This window comes from Triticum dicoccoides, chromosome 3B (assembly GCF_002162155.2).
Source record: "Triticum dicoccoides isolate Atlit2015 ecotype Zavitan chromosome 3B, WEW_v2.0, whole genome shotgun sequence".
Classification (NCBI taxonomy): domain Eukaryota; kingdom Viridiplantae; phylum Streptophyta; class Magnoliopsida; order Poales; family Poaceae; genus Triticum; species Triticum dicoccoides.
This window is the reverse complement of record NC_041385.1, coordinates 864,166,728-864,188,792: the sequence shown is the minus strand read 5'-3', so window position 1 is coordinate 864,188,792 and position 22,065 is coordinate 864,166,728. Positions and strand designations below refer to the sequence as shown.

Below are 22,065 nucleotides of genomic sequence, written 5' to 3'. Positions count from 1 at the left end.
TAATGCATATGAGACCCACTCAACATTTTCATCGTGGTCTAATCCTCACGACCCAAAGAAAAAAGAAAATAATTTCAAAAAAACACACTGAAATATTTTTGGAGTTTCTTTGTTTTCTGAAGAAAGCAAGAACAAGAATGAGAAAAAAAATACTTACACGGGAAAGCTCCCAACAAGCAAAAGAAGAACGAGAAATATTTTTATGTTTTCTTTTTGATACTACAAACTACCAGAAGAACAAGTAGGAAAGAAAAGAAAAAAGAAACGAGAAATAGTTTTGGGTTTTTAAAAGTTTTTCAAACACATGAGAATAGAGCAAGAAAAATAAACTAACATGGATGATACAATGAGAAAGTATGAACACCGACAACTCGAATAAGTGTGTAAACATGAATGTAATGTCGGTGAGAAATACGTACTCGCCCGAGCTTTGGCTTTTGGCCTAAGTTGGTCTATGGCCACTAATGGCCTGAATAATATCCGAAGTCGTAGTTGGGTTTATACACCATTGCAGCTGCCATCGCCTGGCGGGCGGCCTCGTGGAGGCGGGTTGTCTCCCTCTCTCTCTCATACTCATCTTCCTCTTCACTGAGAATGAAAAATCATTGTTTTGCCTGAAATTCAAAGAAAGTAGGGGCAGGGAGCATAACATAGATGACCCGGCTCATGTAAAAAATTAGTATGTACTGGTAAGGCACATCACCCCTTTCAAGAAATTAGAATCATTCCATAGAAGCATAATCAAGGAAAGTGGGTGGTAACTGGGTGTCATCATTTCTTATGGGTGTGTTTGGTATGGTGCATAGAGAGTGCATGAGGGCAAAAGTTCCCAATCACACCCACTTTTGCTTGTTTGGTAGGGTGCATGGGCACACCTGAGCTATTCCCATCTGATGCATAAAAAGGCCCTCGGCCATGCCCTTCTCATGCACCCTAGACAGGGTGCATGGAGGCAGCCGTGCCGACCCTGAACCTCGTCCCCACCCACAAGACCACATCCAGATATATTTATGTTTTTTTCATAATTAGAAAATTTATTTAAATTTCCAAAAATATTCAGAATTTCAAATGTTGTTTAAATTTTGGAAAAATTTCAGAATTTCAAAAATGTTTAGAATTTTAAAAAATCAAATTTGTTTAAATTTTCAAAAAATGTTTGGAATTTCAAATTTGTTTACATTTTATAAAATATTCAAAATTTGAAAATTTGTTAAAATTTTCAAAAAAGTTCAGAATTTCATATATGTTGAAATTTTCTAAAATGTCTAGAATTTAAAATTTCATTTAAATTTTGAAAAAAAGTTTAGAATTTAAAATTTTGTTTAAATTTTCAATACTAGTCGTCAACTCGTGCACCTGCACGGGCTAGAAGTTTGAAGACCACAAAGTTGTATTTGATGTTTGTGAAAATGCAATCATATAATTTTTGAAAAGTTGGTACTAGAAATGTTTAATTGGTCCATGGAAGGATAATAAAGAATCATATGCATTTACAAAATTGTTTCATGGTGATACATTCTCATGTTTTATCTGTTAGATCCCTCACTCTAATTTGAATATTGCTACCCGATGTAACTGAAAATATTCTCAGTACTATATATAAGGATGCATTTCTCTTTTATGTGATGTATTTATTTTATATTTTTGTTTGACATATACAGATGCATGCATACCTAGAGCATATTTCAGTCATATCTAACTTTGACATTGCTAAGTTTTGGCCAACTGATCCTTGTCTAGAAATGTGTCAAGGATAACAAAAGCCAGGACATAATTATGGGAAAAAAGAAAAATATATATTATAAGCTTGATGTAAATATATAAACATTATAGTGTGTAAAATCTCAATTGCATGTGGTGTCAATCAACATACCTCAAAGTTCGCGCCCTTCATTAAACTAACTCTATGTACTACATTTTACTTCCATCATTAATATGTATATGAAATGTAAGACATGGGTATTGTTGTATACATATGCATGTGATTGGACCATTAGATAATCTACATAGATGGGTGTGTTGTATATTTTGTCCAATGTGATGCTTTATTTGCGAACTTGATATTAGAAGGCATTTTCATACAGTAACATGATATATCGTGAAGGGATTCTAGCATTAGTAACAAATCATTGCTAAGCGATCAATGGGAATGTGATGAATATGATAGGCCAGACATAAGAGCATAAACTGCTACGTGCATGAATATGATGAATAAGTACACGAATGCATATATGTCAGGCATCAATGGGAATCATGTGGTGAATTACGTGATTGAGATGACACATGTGAGATATCATGCAAACAAACTGACCATGTAAATAACCATTAGTCCATCACGAACTTGTGTTTCTGTCAGTTCCTACCACCAAACAACTTCCAGTAGAAATGCCGGTTTTGAAACTGGTGTTGTAGACAACTGACGTCAACAACGATCATTGATATATCTCGATCAGGGGATCGAGCACCTCTTAACATCCAACATGTAAAATTCCTGGGACCATGGGATGTTGTTAGCCGGTCACAGTCTGAGCCTTTTAGACTTGTTCTTTATTTTGTATGAGGAGTATTCTGCAAAACCAACAATTCTACATCTCAAGCATCTACAATGGAATTTGTACACAAACAAATTCTGGGTGCGATAAGATAATAGTAGCATCGAATTAGCACCAAAAATACGTGCGAATACACCACAAACCAAACAGTGTATGACAAATATTAAAGGAGATTTAAATTGGTAGAATAGATTATATAATATGAGTGGGCAGGCGGTTGCAATATGAAGTCTAACATGATAAATTACTTGTTTATAAGTTCTTGTTGCAACAAATATTTTTGGTATAATGTGACATATCATACTGCACAATATGCGTGAAAAAAGGACAATCTTTGTTTGGAAAAATAATTAATTAAAGATATTTTTCGATAAAGTTAAGTAAAGATATGCTGGTGTAAAATACTTCGTGGAGTTTTCGTCGTTGGAGGCCTATATTTTTCTCCACCATCGGTGGATGTGACAAATCCTTTTTTACTGGACCATGGATTTTTCATGGGTGGAGGCTTCTATTTTTTCTACTACTGGTAGACATGACAGATCCTTTTTAACTGGACCCTATTTGTTATGTAACTGGGTGGACGTGACAAATCTTTTTTTACCGGACCATGGAGTTTTCATAGGTGGAGGCTTCTATTTTTTTTTTCACTACTACTGGACGTGGCAGATCCTTTTATACTGGACCAACTTTGGTACGTAACTTTCTTTTTATCTTGGCCATACATTTTCTAATCCAACGCTGGAATTAATATTGATGATGTGGGTTAATTATACGACTTGAAAGGTGCCTCCAGTTAGTAAATATAAGATATGTTTCAATTTTTGTTCACATTTTTTCAACTTTGTTCACCATTCGAAAATATATATTCAGAGTTCGAAATATGTAGCATGTTTAAACACATGCAGGCTACCAAACACGGTTTCAGCTCATCATGTCTGAGCGCATACATTGCTGCCAAACAATATCAACCGCATGCACTCAACATGTCTATACTCAGCATGTATGAGAGGCGAACAACTAGGCTATGTCCATACATGCTACCAAACACACCCTATAGGTACCCCAAGATGGTCAACTAAATGAGTGGCATAAATCCCACAAAAGAAATCTCCCTCTAGGACATTATCGTGTAGCCGACGTGCGACAATAGCACCTAAGTTACATTTTCTGTCTTACTACGCTTTTAAGAACACTCAAATAAGAAGCGCAATGGTGGCTATGATCATGTTTACATTAATACATCTACCTATGAAGAGAGAAAAATAATGTAAAGCAGGAAAGTGAATGCTCCACATAGAGTCTTGTCTTATAGCTCTAGTTTCTCCTACTGTAATGCTAACAAGGAACTCAGAACAATCAACTGTTCATGGTTCAGTGCAAGTGCCCCAATGCGGAATTTTGTATGCTTCATTAAACTCCTTGAGGTCCATGCTATAAGACTTATCATAAAGATCAAATAAAACAGATTGCCTACCTCGTCGGTCTGAATACTTAAATATCCGTACAAAAGAATCGGTGAGGTTGTAATAATCGAGAGAGTGCTTTGGGGGGATAGGCGTGCCCCTAGGTCTTGTGGCCTCTAGGTGGCCCCCTCGAGTAACTTCTTGAGCCAGTATTTATTATATATTCCAAAAAAATTCTCCATAAATTTTCAGGTCAATCCGAGAACTTTGATTTCCGCACAGAAATAACACCAAGTCAATTATGCTGAAAACAACGTCAGTCCGGGTTAGTTCCATTCAAATCATTTAAATTAGAGTCGGAAATGAGGGAAAAATAGTTGGGAAAAGTAGATACGACAGGGACGTATCAATCCACCTCAAGTGTGATCTTAATAATAATAACTCAGGATTACTCATATCCAACTGGATATATGTGCCTAGATCTTTCCCACCACATGATGCTTGCAAAAGAGGAAAATAAAAAGCATAGAGGAGAAAACTTTTGACTCTTGCATAAAATGTTAATATATAAAAGTAAAAGATACGCCCTTCACAGAGGGAGGCAGAGGTTGTCATGCACTTTTTGTTTTTGGATGCTCGATCTCTTAATGCAAAAGAATGTCACGTTATATTGCCCGTTAGCAGGATCGCAACCTTTATTATGCAGTCTCTCGCTTTTATTAATTTGCCATCACAAGTCCGTACAACACTTATTTTCCTTCACAATAAATGATCAAACATATTTATAAGCAATTTTTATTGCTTTATGCAGTGATGATAACTTATTTGAAGGATCTTATTCAATCCATAGGTAGGTATGGTGGACTGTCATAACATGAAATTGGGTTAAAGGGTTTTGGATGCACAAGTAGAATCTCTACTTGGTGCGGATTTTTGGCTAGCAGAGGTATTGAGCAAGCACCACATGTTGGAGGATCCATGACAATATAACTTCTATGTGAATATGAACGAACATAAATCATTACACTATCTTGTCCAATGTAAACAATTTTGGTATAAAATATTTAATGGGGGCTTACAATCATAAATGATGTCCAAGATAGTATATTTGCATGCGAATTTTCTCTTCCCTTATCAATTCTTTCATGAATTGCACCATTGACCAATGCTATGTTTGTCAACTTTCAATAATTTTTACCACTTATACTTTTGTTCATGTAAAGTCATTACTTTCCATAAGATTAGCATATGATCTTTTTCATTTTTTTCCTTTGTTTTGATTGGAACATAAAAGTAAAGAAGAAAAAACTAAAACTAATATTTATTGTATAAATTTCAACTCGATTACATAGATAGATAGATCATTAAACTAGCACCTGCAAATATATCATACTAAACTTTTATTAACTAAATCACGAAATAATAAGGATCGAATTGAAAACGGTTGAAGGTAATAAAAGTGATGGTCATACGATTCCGGGACACCTCCCCCAAGCTTGGCGAAAGCCAAGGGGAGTGCCCATACCAGTGTACTCAAGTCTCTTATTTTATGGGGAGTTGCGGTGGTGAAATCGTCCAGGGTATATAGAGAGAAATATTATGTTGCAAAGCACGTATCCCACAAGAAAATGGAGTCCGGAAGGATACTGAGAGGCCCACTACCCACCAAGGCGCGGGGGGGGGGGGAGGCGTAGGCGCGCCCAGGTGCCTAGTGGGCTCCTGGGTTTCCTTTTTGGGTGTTTCTTATTTTTTTTCAAATATTCCAGAACTGACAGAAAATATTTCTGCGAAATTTTCAGAGTCGGTTTACATACCATACCACGTACCTCTTCCTTTTCAGGGGTCTGGAGTGTTCTGGAAGGTCTCTTTTATGTATTCCTTCGGTGTCATGGTTTGGATATGTTGGAAATATTTCCTTGTTCATGATAATCGTTTATTAATGATGCTATAATTGTATTGACCAGAAACTCACACTACTAGGCAAAACCTTACCAGTAGCGCTGGTTTTTGAGCTACCAGTAGCGCGGGCGCGAGCGCTACTGCTACGGTGCTACAACTATTTTGTAGCAGTAGCGCTTGTTTAGGCTAGCGCTACTGGTAAGTTCAGATACTAGTAGCGTGGCACTGGAAAGCGCTACTGGTAAATGAGCGCTGCTGGTAATATTTTGGCCCGTGCCACTGCTAAAATTTATATTTTTTTAGCATTTTGGCGTTGTACATGTTTAAACAGATATATCTTTTATTCAATAACAACTCATCATGAATTAGTCTGTTTAAATAGCATATTCATTACCACTTGTCATCACCACCAAACAATGTTCGTCAATGAGACATCATATAACAAGTTGGTCACTAGTCATAATCACAACTCCTCATCATCATCAACTCTAACACATTGTAGAACATAATAACACATTCTAGCTACGACCTACTCCTCTCATAGGACCTACTCTACCCTCTCTTAGGTAAAATATCATAAAACAAGATAGGCATTGACTCTCCATTAAGGAAAATTGACTCTCCATAATAAAGAACAGAGATCATCCTGTCTCCAAGTCTTGGCCTACGCACAATGTTGCTTCCAAGTAGCTCTCTACGATGGTTCAAACATTTTTTGAAATCATTTATTATCATGGCTTCCTTGCTTTTAAAAATCCTGCATGGACAGGAGTGATGTGGATACTGCGGCTGACCTGGCCATGGTGGCCATAAGCTCATCACATCAACGTGACCTCTCAGCAACATCAGATGAGGCACACAATCCATCGGGATTTTCTGTTGAAAAACGTAGTAATAGCTTTGTAGTTAGCAATGTAGTTTAGTTTTAGAAGAATTTACTAGTAGAAAAATCTTACCATGCTATCTCCATTGATGTTACCGTAGTTCAACACGTGCACTAGTGGCACGTATTGACCATAATGTGGAGGAGTTTGATAATAGATATTGTAATTCTCAAGATTAGTAAAAAATGCGATAAGACCATCTTTCTCCTTATAAGTTAATTGTGCTTCATCATTGTAGTAGTAGGTTCTGTCTACCATTTTTCGTACATTTTTTGAAGAATGAAAATAAGTTGTCAATGGAAATAAGCAGTCAAATATTTTGAAATAAACAATATAAATTACTTAATAAATATGTTTGAGAAACTCACACAGCGGTAGAACTAGAAGCGTGTCAACAATGCATGTAATTTAATTCATCATGAGCATATGCATCTGGTATATCTTTTGTTCTTGATGTTTGTGAGTACATTCAAACGTATTCACTGGCTTGTCCCTGGCTATTGTCTAGGCCAGATCATGTTACAGAGAGGAGTACTGCGGCGACACCCCAACCTAGGATTCGGAGATAGCAGCCACGCGAGATAGGAGTTATCCAGGTCAGCTAATCCTGTCGGAATGGAGTTCCGTCAATCTTGGAGGTCCACGAGTCGCTTCCATCATCTGCCACTAGAAATCATTGTTGTACTCAATGGACCTATAAACTCTTGTGCTCAAATCCTTGTAATTGCTTGGAATTCTATATCAAGGAAATCTCCACCAGCAACAGTAATCCTGGGGCTAGTGATGACACAAGGGTCGTTTACTGGGGTTTATGTCCCAGAAACTCGGCCCCGGCAACCTTGGTATCAGAGCCAGGCTGACCACCGGCTATTCCAATCTTAGCCTGGTCACTATCCCTATGTTTCCACACCGTCCATATTCTTACTTATCCACCGTCAAGCTCATCCTATCCGATAGCCTTCACAGTGGCGAGCCGACATCTTTTTGACAGTCGGTGCCCAACCTATCGTCCTAGGCCTTAGGCCGTGCGCCCGTGGCCGACACCTGAGTTTTCTCATCCGCAAGCGCGCGATGGAAGACTCCGCTGGCTTATAAAGGAAGCCTTTCCCAAACTCAGCACATCACAACTCTCACTCGCACCCTGATTTCCAAACCACCAAGATGCCTGGTCCCATCGTCCGCAACGAGACCACCGCATCCGAGCATGGAGATTTCGTAGCGATCCTCTCCAATCTCACTCGTCGTGCTTTTGGCATAGACGAACCCCCAGAATATGTTGTGTACTAGGAACACACAAGTTATGCCATTCATCACTTTTGGGCCACGATAAACATCTACGGGAGGGGCACCACATCAGAGCGTCCCTACCGGTTCATTGGGAGGACGATCTCCGACAAGCCCCAAGCCATCCAACTTGCAGCCCGAGAGAGTATAGTTCATCTTCGGCATTTGTCGCCGAGGGTTAACAACAACCCTTTCTTCTACTACCCTAGTCGTGAAGGCTATGGTAGCCTGACCCAGGTCGCCAATGGAGACCATGAGTTGGATCCTGCTCTGGTGCATCTGTTGCGCTACCTGAGAGCGCAAGAGACACTATTCGATCAGGTCACTAATGACCTGATTGCGACTCGCAGGATGCTTGCTCTCCTGACGCCGGTGAGAAGTGAAGCTGCAAACGACACTGACACCCCGATAATGCTTCTTGGGGGGCCAATTGAGCCCCCAAGGACTGCTCCTGTCATCTATCCGGGCAATGCCTTCGCCTCCCTAGGAGAACTCTATCGTCTCTTGGAGACCTACTCCAATGGAATTGTGACCACGAGACCCCACGAGGGGAATCATCGCTATCACAGCACTGTAGCTCCCTATCCTACCCCAAACAACTCCGACACTGAAGCTCACGAAGAGGCCTCGACATCTGCAAGACACGCCCTGCTAGATGTTAGTGAGGTGGACTGAGTTGTATAGTCAAATCTTAGTAGTCCTGTTGCCTTGTATTTTCAGGGTAGCAATCGTATGGAATAGTGAGCTTGTCAACTACAGGTGTGCCACTGTTGTAATGGTACTATGTGTGATCTAGCGTAAATTATTGGTGTATGGCAACAGAGTAAATGCTTGACATGACTGCCGACATGCATAGTAATACGTCACACTCCTTTTCATAAGTGGTGTCCAAGAATTTGACTTGGACAACCCTATGTCAGAGCCGAGGCACAAGTCGTACCAGCGCCGCATCATGTTTCCTAACCCAGGCACCTTATAAGGGGCCGTATCCATGCACCACACCAGCCACCACCACACTTGAGCACCACTCTTCTCCATTCATCCTTCCATGTCTCACCCCGGAGCCTACCTACGAACTCTATATGCAAGCCCTGGTAGTTTTGTTAAGGTTTTGTGGGATCTGACCCGCAATACACTTTGTTCCTGCCACCCACCCCAGTATGAGTTGTTCAAAATGTGGATCACCCCTGATTCCTCGAAATACTCGGCAGTTGTGCACATCCCACCCACCCTAGTATGTTGTCTTCGTCGGGAGAGCCATGCCAACCTCAGGCATGGCTATTGAGGCTGCAGCTTATGAAGTAGTTACCCGTCTTCGATTCACAGTACCTGCTGCCAGTGAAAGGAGATAATAGTATTTACTGAGCCGCGCAGATTCTGGAGCAAAAGCCACGTTCCCTTGTGAACGCATAGAGAGGGATCTAGCTCTGGCCAATCTCATTCAATATGTGATGGCCCAGGAGCATCTAACCCATCAACTAATGGATTATGTCAAATATCTTTCTGTCCTAAATCCCCATATCACCATTGGTGGACCACCATGGCCAACTCGAGAAGGGCATGTTCTTCGTTTACTTCCTTCACTTCCCCAAGAAGAAGAAAAATGAGCTCCAGCACCGGGAACCCTTCCAGAGGACACTGTAGATCTCACCTTCGGACCGTAGACGGTCATGAGTGTGGTTGTTGCTTTGTCTAAATGCTGGCTTACATGATGCAACCATTGTATTGTATTTTAGGGCGTATGTCATAAGTGCATTGCAATGACTGCATTCTGCATATGATCATTTGTTGTGATTTGCATTCAGTTCTTACGCCCTTAACAAATATCGAGGACGAGATTTTTATTAAGGGGGATAGAGTTTGTAACACCCAAAAAATTGAATCAAATTTTATTAAAGTAAAATTTGGCCAGAAATAAAAATTTTGAGCTATATGAGCTCAGTTATTAATTTCAGAGCTTTTCTATTTTCTGTTTTACAAAATTCTCCCCTCCATAGGAGATTATATTTGTGAAATGTTGTGGTTCTTGGTTGTTTTTTAAATCATTTCATTTATATCATAAACAATAGTAGGGAACATTTTCATAATAAAATTTTCCACAGAGTAATACTTTTGAAAGCATTTTCAATACTTAAAAAGCTTCTGTTGCACTACAAATATTTTAAATATTTGTTTTAAAATCCCACAAAAGTTATGAGAGGTCAGGTGATGACTATAGGTCCCTTTTGAGCAAAAACCTAACCATGTCATTTGAAAATTTTGAGTGAAACATCCCCTTTTCAATTCTGGCCCTTTCTTGAGTTATAACTGCAACCCCAATTTCCCTTGCTCCATTAATTCTCAAACTGTGCCACCTTGTAGTCCTTCCAACCAAAACCTTAACTCTAGGAGACCAGCGCTATTTTCATCTTTCAAGTCCACCAAACATGCCACTGAAGTTTCTGTCCAGAACTGAATCCTAGTAAAACTTGCACTAGCAAGTTTCTCATCTTTCCAAACTAACTCCACCACCATCTCTATCATTTAATGAGACCTCATGCTGCCAATTTTCAAATCCAACAAAGCTTTCTAGTTGGCCCTAGCATTCTGTCAAACACCGTGTGCGCATGACAGAAATGTTGGCACTTTCTAACTTACACTGGACACTTGGTCATTTGGCCAAACCAGAATGTCCATCACTCCTCTCATACCTAGAAGCACCCTCCTGTTGATTTGTAGCTCGTGTGTGTCCCTGTAGATGCGACTGGCAATCTGACGAACACCTAATGTGCGTACACCAGACGCGGCCTGAGTGTGTGTTTATTACGCGTCGGCAACCAGCAGCTGAGCTTACCAAACATAGTTTTCTATAAACCGGTTATTCACAAAATAGTAGATAAAACTGGTTTTCCTAGAAATCAGCTGAAAACGCATTTTCTATAATCTTATCGCTAATCTCCATTATCCAAACCACCACTAAAATATGTCTATATACGTCCATATCTAGACAAATCTGGAAAAAAAATTGGGACGAAGGGAATATATTTAAAGGTGTCAATTGGTCAAAATATATTCTAAAGAGTTATTCCTCTGCTCAGATACATTTTTGTAAGAAAGTATACTCCATAAATAAAGGAAAACCATTCTGACCACTTAATTTTTTGTTTTTCTTTAAATGAAAATTAGGTTTTTGCATCTGAAAAAAAAAGTCAGGTTTTGGATAAGTATTACTCCCTCCGTCCTAAAATACTTGTCATCAAAATGGATAAAAAGAGATGTATCTCAAACTAAAATACATCTAGATACATCCCCTTTTATACATTTTGATGACAAGTATTCTCAGACGAAGGGAGTACTTCCTTTGTCCCATAATATAAGAACTCTCTCATATTATGGGATGGAGGTAGTAAAAGTTTGCACCGACCAAAAAACATTCCTGCCACTAGTTTATAGCTCCTGCCGTGTCTCCTATGGATCAGCCCGACCACCAGGAACCTAGCCGACACCCTCGCTTGGTCCCTAGCACCGTCCACCGCCGTCCATGACGACCAAGACCGCCGCCTGACGAGTCCCGCACGGCCACGTCTCTGCCCGACCCGCGTGGCGCATCCCGAGCAGCTCAGCTCCTCCCAGGAGTAACTGCGGGCGGCCACCGCCCTCACCGACCACCCTGCCGACCTCAACGGCCTCACCTGCCACCGTAATGATCGCCACCACCATGCTTATCCTCCAGACACCATGGAGCCGACCCCCTCGCACTATAAAAGCTCACCCCGGGCTCTCTACGATCCTCACCACACTCCCCTTCCCCTCTATGATTTCCCCCGAGCAGTGAATGGTCGTCTCCCCCATCTCTGGCAACTTCAGCCGCCGCCTTGTTCCAGTGTGTTCCGACGCAGCTAGTGCCTCCCCCTCACATATTTCTTCTCCACCGGCCACCTTGAGCACCCGATGATCCATCCCCACCTTTAATTCGCCCCGGGATCCGCCGTAGGTGGATCACCCCTTTCGCCCGACACCGCCGTCTGCCGGAGAGCTTGCCATCAGCGACTTCATCCACCTCGGCGACCATGTCGAGCACCCAAGGGTTTTCCCCGACCACCTGAGCACACCCATGTGCTCATATCCCCGAGGGGTGCCGCCGTTCGCCGGCGAGCCTCGCCGGAGCTCCGCCTCTGTTCGATTGGAGGAGAAGGCGCGCACTGTGGCAGCTCCTCTTAAGTGGAGGCGGGTTCCATCGAAGTTGCTTTCCCACGGTGAAAGCGTATTATCGGGAGTACACCTTCGACGTCGCAGCCCTCCCGCGCGGTCGAGCAATTGGGCTTGGCCCAGTAGCGCCAGGCGGCTATACCGCGCACAGGGCGCGTTTCTGCTCAGTCCATCACAGTAATATTTGTTCCCCTTTTTCTTTTCCATCAGATTAATAATAATTCCACAGCATCGATTTCACATCCAAATTTGATGATTCAAATTTCTTCCTACTCCTAAAATCACGCTCTATTTAGCCTGATAGGATGAACATTTTTCCTATGCCTGGTTTTTGCTAGATCTAATAAATGGTCCATTTCCTTGATTATTCCAGCTTAGTTAATCCATTGGAAAATCATATGAACTCCGAATGACTCGATTATTTTTCTGTTATTTCTCAAAATTCTTGTAGTTTATTTTAATATTTATTTCAAAAGCATACAAACAACTTTTTAGCACTGTTTCAAATTTAGGTGGTAATTATAGCATTTTGAAAATAGGAAATGTAGGGGAAATATAATTTTCAAAGTTTGGGAATGCACCCAGCATTTCTGCATGCTCAAGGTAGGCATTTTGAACACGAAGTATAAGTGAGTACGGTTTTTTTCATGTGCATGATTCCCTTGATCGTATTTTATCCTCACTTAAACACGAAGTATAAGTGAGTACGGTTTTTTTCATGTGCCATATGTGCCTATGTTGGTCCAGGCTAATTTGTAGGAGGAATCAGTCATGAGAAACATGATCATGAGACTGAAATCTCGTTGTGACGAGAATGATCAGTGAGGGTATGTTGGGACATACCAGGTGTTGACCCTGTTGGGTACTGCCAAGGAGTTAAATTGTGCTAACTGCTGCAGGAAAACTTAAACCTCCCGAGTTGACCGTAGATCGAGTCTTGTTCCGGTAACCCCCATACTAGTTTCGTGCTACCACTTGTCCCCACCACAGGTGATACGTCTCCAATGTATCTACAATTCTTGAATGTTCCATGCTATATTATCTACTATTTTAGGCTATATTGGGCTTTATTATCCACTTTTATATTATTTTTGGGACTAACCTATTAACCGGAGGCCCAGCCCAGATTTGCTGTTTTTTTGCCTATTTCAGTATTTCGAGGAAAAGGAATATCAAACGGAATCAAAACGGAACGAAATCAACTCGAGAAGTTATTTTTGGAAGGAAATCCACCCGATGGACTTGGAGTGCACGTCAGGAAAGAAGGGAGGTGCTCACGAGGGTGGGGGGCGCACCCACCCCCCTGGGGTGCGCCCCCTGCCTCGTGCCCCCCCCTTCGATCCACCGACGTACTCCTTTCACCCATATATACCTACGTACCCTAAAACTTCCAGAACAGAGATTAGATCGGGAGTTCCGCCACTGCAAGCCTCTATAGCCACCAAAATCCTCTCGGAAGTCCGTTCCGGCACCCTGCCGGAGGGGGAACCCATCACCGGTGGCCATCTTCATCATCCCGGCACTCTCCATGACGAGGAGGGAGTAGTTCACCCTCGGAGCTGAGGTTATGTACCAGTAGCTATGTGTTTGATCTCTCTCTCTCGTGTTCTTGATTTGGCACGATCTTGATGTATCGCAAGCTTTGCTATTATAGTTGGATCCTATGTTTCTTCTCCCCCTCTACTCTCTTGTAATGGATTGAGTTTTCCCCTTGAAGTAATCTTATCGGATTGAGTCTTTAAAGATTTGAGAACACTTGATGTATGTCTTGCCGTGCGTATCTGTGGTGAGAATGGGATATCACGTGATTCACTTGATGTATGTTTTGGTGATCAACTTGCAGGTTCCGCCCATGAACCTATGCATAGGGGTTGGCACACGTTTTCGTCGTGATTCTCCGGTAGAAACTTAGGGGCACTCTTTGAGGTTCTATGTGTTGGTTGAATAGATGAATCTGAGATTGTGTGATGCATATCGTATAATCATACCCACGGATACTTGAGGTGACAATGGAGTATCTAGGTGACATTAGGGTTTTGGTTGATTTGTGTCTTAAGGTGTTATTCAAGTACGAACTCTAGGGCTGTTTGTGACACTTATAGGAATAGCCCAACGGATTGATTGGAAAGAATAACTTTGAGGTGGTTTCGTACCCTACCATAATCTCTACGTTTGTTCTCCGCTATTAGTGGTTCTGGAGTGACTCTTTGTTGCATGTTGAGGGATTGTTATATGATCTATCTATGTTATTATTGTTGAGAGAACTTGCACTAGTGAAAGTATGAACCCTAGGCCTTGTTTCCTATCATTGTGATACCGTTTACGCTAACTTTTATCACTTGTTACCTTGCTGTTTTTATATTTTCAGATTGCAAAAACCTATATCTACTATCTATTTTGCACTTGTATCACCATCTCTTCGCCGAACTAGTGCACCTATACAATTTACCATTGTATTGGGTGTGTTGGGGACACAAGAGACTCTTTGTTATTTGGTTGCAGGGTTGTTTGAGAGAGACCATCTTCATCCTACGCCTCCCACGGATTGATGAACCTTAGGTCATCCACTTGAGGGAAATTTGCTACTATCCTACAAACCTGTGCACTTGCAGGCCCAACAACGTCTACAAGAAGAAGGTTGTGTAGTAGACATCAACAAGCAGGGTATGGTTCAGTAAGTTGTTAACCTCTTTCCCTGCACACACCGTACAGAGAGGCCATGATGAGGGTTTCCAGGTACCGGCTGCAATGCCAGTCATTGGGCCAGGGGGTGATACGTCTCCAACGTATCTATAATTTTTGATTGCTCCATGCTATTATATATTCTGTTTTGGATGTTTAATGGGCTTATTTATAAGATGTATGGTTTTGATGAGGGTATGCATGTCACCTTGGATCTTGGTGATCCTGACATCGACCAAGACAATATGGACATTTGGGTCCTTGTTGATACGCCTCCAGTTCTACTACTATGTGAGTTTCTCAAACATAGTTAATTATTAACTAATTTATATTGTTCATTTCAAAATAGTTGAAAGCTTATTTCCATTAGCAGCTTATTTTGATTGTTCAAAGAATGTGCGGAAGATGGTAGACAGAACCTACTACACCGACGGCTCTGAGTTTACTTATAAGGAGAAAAATCATCTTGTCGGATTTTGTACTGATCTTGAGAATTACAATATCTATTGTAAAACTCCTCAACATTGTGGTCAATACGTGCCACTAGTGCACGTGTTGAACTATGGTAACTACTATGGAGATACCCTGGTAAAATTTTCTACTATTACGACATTCGTGCATCTTTTGCATACTTCTAAAACTAGTACATCATTCCTAACTATGAAGTTATTACTATGTTTTTCAACAGAGAATCCCGACAGATTGTGTGCCTCATTTGATGTATTAGTATGGTAGCCTTCATGTTTTGAACATGCAACCAGGTCATCCTACGAATCTCAACTGTCCATACCGGATTTCTAAAAGAAGTGGAGACATGCTAATCACAGAATGGAAAAAATGTATGGACAGTCGTAAGGAGGTTCTTTGAAGCAAAAGGAAGCGCCACGCAAGAATTGGAGACAGGACGATCTCCATTCTCCATAATGGAGAGTCAGGGTCTATATTGTTTTATTCTATTTTGCATTAAATAGGTTATTTAGGTCCTGACTAATACTGATGATCATGTTCTAAGAACAATTAAGTAGGGCTGGTTCGATGACTATCAGGATGATGATCGTATGACTTGTTATTAATAACGAGTAGAAGTTGTGTGATGATGATTAGTAGGACTTGTTATTATGATGATGCATGATGCGAGCATGAAGAGTTATTATATATCTGTGGGTGAAATGAACATGGATTGGGTTGAAGTGAACCCAACATGCATGTGGTGCATGTCGAAAGTAGTACAATCCAAACTTGATCAAGTTAGGATTAGTATTACTTTTGACATGCACCACATGTTGCCTCACTTCAATCTAAGTCATGTTTAGGCATAGCAGTAGAAGTAGAACGGAGATAAGAGAGGACACATATATCTATTAGCTACCTATAACAACCTAAATTAACCACCAAAACCCCTAAACCACCCCCTTTAAAAAAATAGCCCCTGAAATGCTGACGCGTGGAAGCTTATTGGTCCCGGTTGGTGCTACCAACCAGGACCAAAGGCCCTCCTGCCTGGGCTCGCCGGAGCGGCCACATTGAGGCCCATCTGTCCCGGTTCATATAAGAACCGAGACTAAAGGCCTAGGGCATTAGTAACGACACTTGAGTCCCGCTTCCCCAACCGGGATAGATGGGCCTTATGAACCGGGACAAATGGCCCTTTTTCTACTAGTGTTACTCTAGCAATTTGTTTATCAAGAAAATCACCAAGTGGCATATCATCATTATCAAGCAAGGTACTAGCATCATCAGAAGCATTATCCATAGCAGAAGTAGGATCATCAATAATTTGCGACATATCAGAATTAATAGCATCTGGTGGTGGTGTTGCAAGTTTACTCATAACCGAAGGTGATTCTAAAGCATAACTGGATGGCAATTCCTTACCTCCCCTCGTCTTTGAGGGATAAATCTTAGTCTTTGGATCCTTCGGATTCTTCATAGTGATAAATTGATAATAATCCCATGTGACTCAACAAATATAGCTATGCTCCCCGGCAACGGCGTCAGAAAAAGGTCTGGATAACCCACAAGTATAGGGGATCGCAACAGTTTTCGAGGGTAGAGTATTCAACCCAAATTTATAGATTCAACACAAGGGGATCCAAAGAATATTTGAAGGTATTAGCAGCTGAGTTGTCAATTCAACCACACCTAGAGATTAATTATCTACAGCAAAGTGATCAGTAGCAAAGTAGCTTGATAGTTTTGATAGTAGTGATAGAAATAACGGTAAAAGTGACAGTGATAGCAGTAATTTGTAGCATGTGTAACAGTGATGATATCAGTAGTAACTTAGCAGAAACAATATAGGATAAATGCGTAAGCATTAGATCAGTAACTTGTTGGATGATATTCATCACGAGGCAGTTATAACCTAGGGTGATACGGCACTAGCTCCAGTTCATCAATACAATGTAGGCATGTATTCCATAAATAGTCATACATGCTTTATTAAAAGATATTAAGGCCATATTGGAAACAAAGGGATATTAAGGCCTCCTTTTAATAGAGAACCGAAACAAAGCATTAACACATAGTGAATACATGAACTCCTCAAACTACGGTCATCACCGAGAGTGGGCCCGGTTGTTGTCACTCCGGGGTTGTCGGATCATAACCGTAGTAGGTGACTATAACTTGCAAGATCAAATCTAAAACATGGATATAATGATGAATTCATAAACGGTTCAGATCTGAGTTCATGGCATCGTAACCGGGCCCAAAGTGACAAGCATTAAGCATAGCAAAGTCATAGCACCATTAATCTAAGAACATAGTCGATACTAGGGATCAAGCCCTAACAAAACTAACTCGATTACATGATGAATCTCATCCAACTCCTCACTGACCAGCGAGCCTATGAAGGAATTACTCACTCCCGATGGGGAGCATCATGGAATTGGCGATGGAGATGGGTTGGTGATGACAAAGAATGAAGATCCCCCTCTCTGGAGCCCCAAACAGACTCCTGATGTGCCCTCCCGAGTAAGAATAGGGCTTGGTGGCGGCTTTGTCTCGTGGATCGCGATAATTCTTTCTCCCTGATTTTTTCTCCGAAAATAGGAATTTATAGTGTCAGGGTTGAGGTCTGCGAGGCCACCAGGTGGGTACAACCCACCTGGGTGCGCCAGGAGAGGGGGGCGCGCCCTGGTGGGTTGTGCCCACCTAGGGGCCCTTCTCTGGTGGTTGTTGGCTCCAAAAATATTCTTTTATTCCATAAAAAATCCTCGCAAAGTTTCGTTTCATTCCGAGAACTTTTATTTCTGCACAAAATCAACACCATGGTAGTTCTGCTGAAAACAGCGTCAATCCGGGGTTAGTTTCAATCAAAACACCCAAATTAGAGTCCAAAACAAGAGGAAAAGCATGAGAAAAAGTACATACGTTGGAGACGTATCAGTGCCCTTTACATAGTGTTGCTTGGTTCTCCTACTGGATTGAGAAGCTTGGTTTCATAACCAAGGGAAATGCTTATCTCTAATATACTGCATCATCCTCTAATCTTTGAGGAAATCACAATGCAGCCCACAACGCTTCGTCCCTGCTCCCCTCCTCTATCTCTCATAGTTCCGTGAAAACCTAAGATGGAAAAACATTCCTAAAACGCGGGTTGTCGCCACAGCAACACCTCTGACATCTAGCAGCAGCTCGCCATCCCCTCCTGCTCCAACACCACACTCTCCAGCCAGCTATTGTGGTAGTCATGGTCGTAACATCCCTAAAGCATCGACAGATGGCGTCCCAGCATCTCTTTTGCCGGTCACAACTCATAGCAACTTTGGTCCCAGCCTAGGATGACCAAGGTTCCTATCCTAGAACACATTGACCATAGTATGAGCAAGCTGAGGTGTCATTCCCTGCTCGGGGTGACCATAGTTGCATTATCCCGCCCCCAACCCCTCCCATTTTGTCGCCTGGCTGCCAACATCGTACTGCAGTAACACATCAGTCGTTACCTCGCATAGTTCATAGCTTTGAAGCCATGACCATGAAGGGAAAGGTGGAGAAGGAGGTCGATGACGAGCATCGAGGAGCGACTCTACCAGAGAAACTTTCATGTTCATCATCGGGATCACCAGCACTCTATTCATCATCAGGATCATCTTCTCCATCAACATCTTTACCAACACCATCTCATCTTTGAACCCTAGATCATTCCTCTTGCTCAATCTTTGTATCAAAGTTCGTATTGGTACCTTTGATTATTTTACGTGTTGATTACACATTTGTAGTTGATGCATAGGAGAATTATTTGTGAAAGATTGTTATGCTCAGATTGTTCCTCATATATTCATACCTACTAATCGTTATCCATATGATACTTGTGAGTTCATCCATTAGTTCTTGAGGACATGCAAAAAGTCTTACTGATAGTATTACCATTCAATGTTTGGATTATATGTTGTGTTGTTCTTCCTGTAGTGGTGTTATCAGAACGTCGATCGCATTACACTTCACCATATTTGGGCCTAGGGGAAGGAACTGTGGAATCAGTGTGTTGATGATGGGTTGCTGGAGTGATAGTAACCCAAACCCCAGTTTATCAATTGTTATGTGAGGGGCTGTTTTGGACCCAATTGTTTAATCTTAGTTAAATTTATCTTGAGTACTTCAAATGTAGGGAACAGATAATCAAATGACAGGCTGACGATTCCACATGAATTAAATAATCTTCGAATGTACTATACAAAAAACATGAACAAAACCCTTTAATGACGGTACAACATCATTTCCACCAATGTGGGTTGTGGTCCTTATCACTATGTCACCAAGCTGCCGCAGCGACGCATCACTTTTTTTTCCAGATTAAGCATGGGCCCTTGCTTGGATCTGGTAAACTCTTCTTTAATTCATTGCTTAGAAAGTAACAGCAGATTATGCTTTGTGGAGACCCCGGAACGACACAATCCATTAGGGGAATGCAAGATGTTGACCTGACAGTTTTCATGTCATAGACCATGCCCCAATCCCTACCTCTCCCACCAGTCCAATACACACAATCACCCTTGAGTGCCGGAACACCTCCCGCATATACCGAGACTGCATTGTTCCTCCCAACAAACACTGAGTGTCCCCTTAAGTCGGCCACAACGTCCCAACATGGTCGGAACTGGGTGTCATACCTCAGAACAAATATTTCGTCATGTTCTACAAGGCAATGACCCCTCCTGGCAGCTACAAACTAACCGTGCAGGCTGCATTCCTCCAGATTTGGTATATGCTACCATCGCATAACACAAGGTTATTAGCACTAGTGAGAGTCGAGATTTTATTATATGTCGGGGCGAAGCTGGTGGCGGCGTCGAACAGTAGGTTGCTTCCTACAGATCTAGTCCCATCCCATGCATCTGGATGATCCGCTTGTTATGCACTACAGGATGTGCTAATGCGTGGCCCTCGAGGATGATAAGTTCCCTGCAGCGGTGCTGCGGTAGGCGAAGCACGTGGACATCTCCCAACCGAGCAAGGAAGTAGACTATACCATTTCTGTGGTAGAGGAGGTCAGCGATCTGGTCTCCATCGTCGAGGTGGATGGGTTCAAGGATGGCCCACCCCCTAGGCCCACCGGTAATGTAGGCAAGCCCATCGATGTCACATATCACGGCGGCCAGGAAGTCGTCTGTGGTGGGGTTGGGTGTAAGGACCATCTCTGAGACGAGGCGGCTGCCATAGGTAAGCGGGGGCAGGAGGATCTCAGCAGCCATGATGGGGTGGAAGAAGCTAAGTAGACTATGACCGCCGTTGATGCGACAGAGAGGGCAAGCCATCCGCCGCAGCAGCCAAGACAGGTCCTAATCGAGGAGATTGTGGTGAGCTTGAAGGAGGGGCATGCGGCGGGGCAGAGATTGCCTCAAGGGATGGGGTTGAGCCCGAAGGAGCGACACGCGAGGATCGAGGCTACAGTGGTACGACGCTTGATGGCGATGGTGATGCAGCGCTTGGTGGGGTCATCGCCGTGGTCCACGAACAGCGACAGCGACTGCGGCGTGAGTGCGGAACGCCACATCGGGCAAGTTCCCTGCGCACTCGCGTAGCACTTGAGGTCGTCAATTCCATCGAAGATGCGGCAGACAAGCTCCGACGGTAGGTCCGCTGAGGCACTGCACGAAAACATGGCGGGGCAAGGATTTTGGCAAGGTCGGGGAATTTCTTAATGAAAAACGAGGGGCTTTCGCTCACACAAAGAAAGAAAGAAAAAAAAAGAAACAAACAAACAAACAAAGAAGTTGAGTGCCCTGGTCTATGATGGAAATCTTGTATAGCGTCCGACTGAGCCACGGAAACGTGCATGCAGAAAATTGCTTGCAGAAATTGCGGTACCAGTTATATATATATAATTTAATTAATGCTTGCAGAATTCGTGATTTCCTTCTGCCAAATCAATATATAATTTAATTAATGCTTCCATAAATTATGTAAAATACTCAAATGCTTTTCCTTGATAATTCATGATTTCCTAGTCATTTTTATTGTTCTTTTTGGTAAGTCGTGATTCCTTGAAAATACACATATACTGCATAGGTCCCGTGTTATCTGGCTCAGATTTTACTAAATAAGGATGTATCTAGACACGTTTAGTCTTGGATACATTTGTATCTAAACAAATCTAGATCCAGTAATTTGGACCGAAGGTTGTACAAAATATTAATGTTGTTCAGAAATCACAGATTTGCTTCCAAGAAACAACTAAAATATTTTTCCTATAGGACTAAAGTGGCATGGACACTCAAATTTTGGCCAACGCTCGGTGTGTAAACACAGAGGCACTCGATTGTTGCAATGTGAGACTGATATGTCTCCAGAGTATCTATCTATAATTTTTAATTGTTCCATGTTATTATGTATCAATCTTGGATGTTTTATATACTTTACAAGCAACTTTATATCATTTTTTGGGACTAACCTACTTACTTAGTGCCTAGTACTAGTTGCTTGGTATTCTTGTTTTTGTTGACTTTGCAGAATATGAGTACGAAACGAAGTCCAAATGCCATGCTACTTTTTGGCGATTTTTTTTTCTGGCAATAAGAAACCCTGGAAGCTTCGAGGAGGCACGCCAGGGGCCTGGGGCGCGCCCTGGTACATAGTGGAGCCCACGAGTCTCCGTTTGACCTAACTCCGCCTCCAGAAATACTCTAAAATCAAGAAACCTACTAAGGAGTCCACAAAATACTTTTTTCA

The 22,065-nt window shown here is 41.9% G+C and overlaps 1 pseudogene; it reads right to left on the bottom strand.

Moving 5' to 3' along the window:
* Positions 1-19,672: 19,672 nt before the first annotated feature.
* Positions 19,673-20,998, bottom strand: LOC119280373 (annotated as a pseudogene).
* Between the last annotated feature and the right edge of the window lie 1,067 nt (positions 20,999-22,065).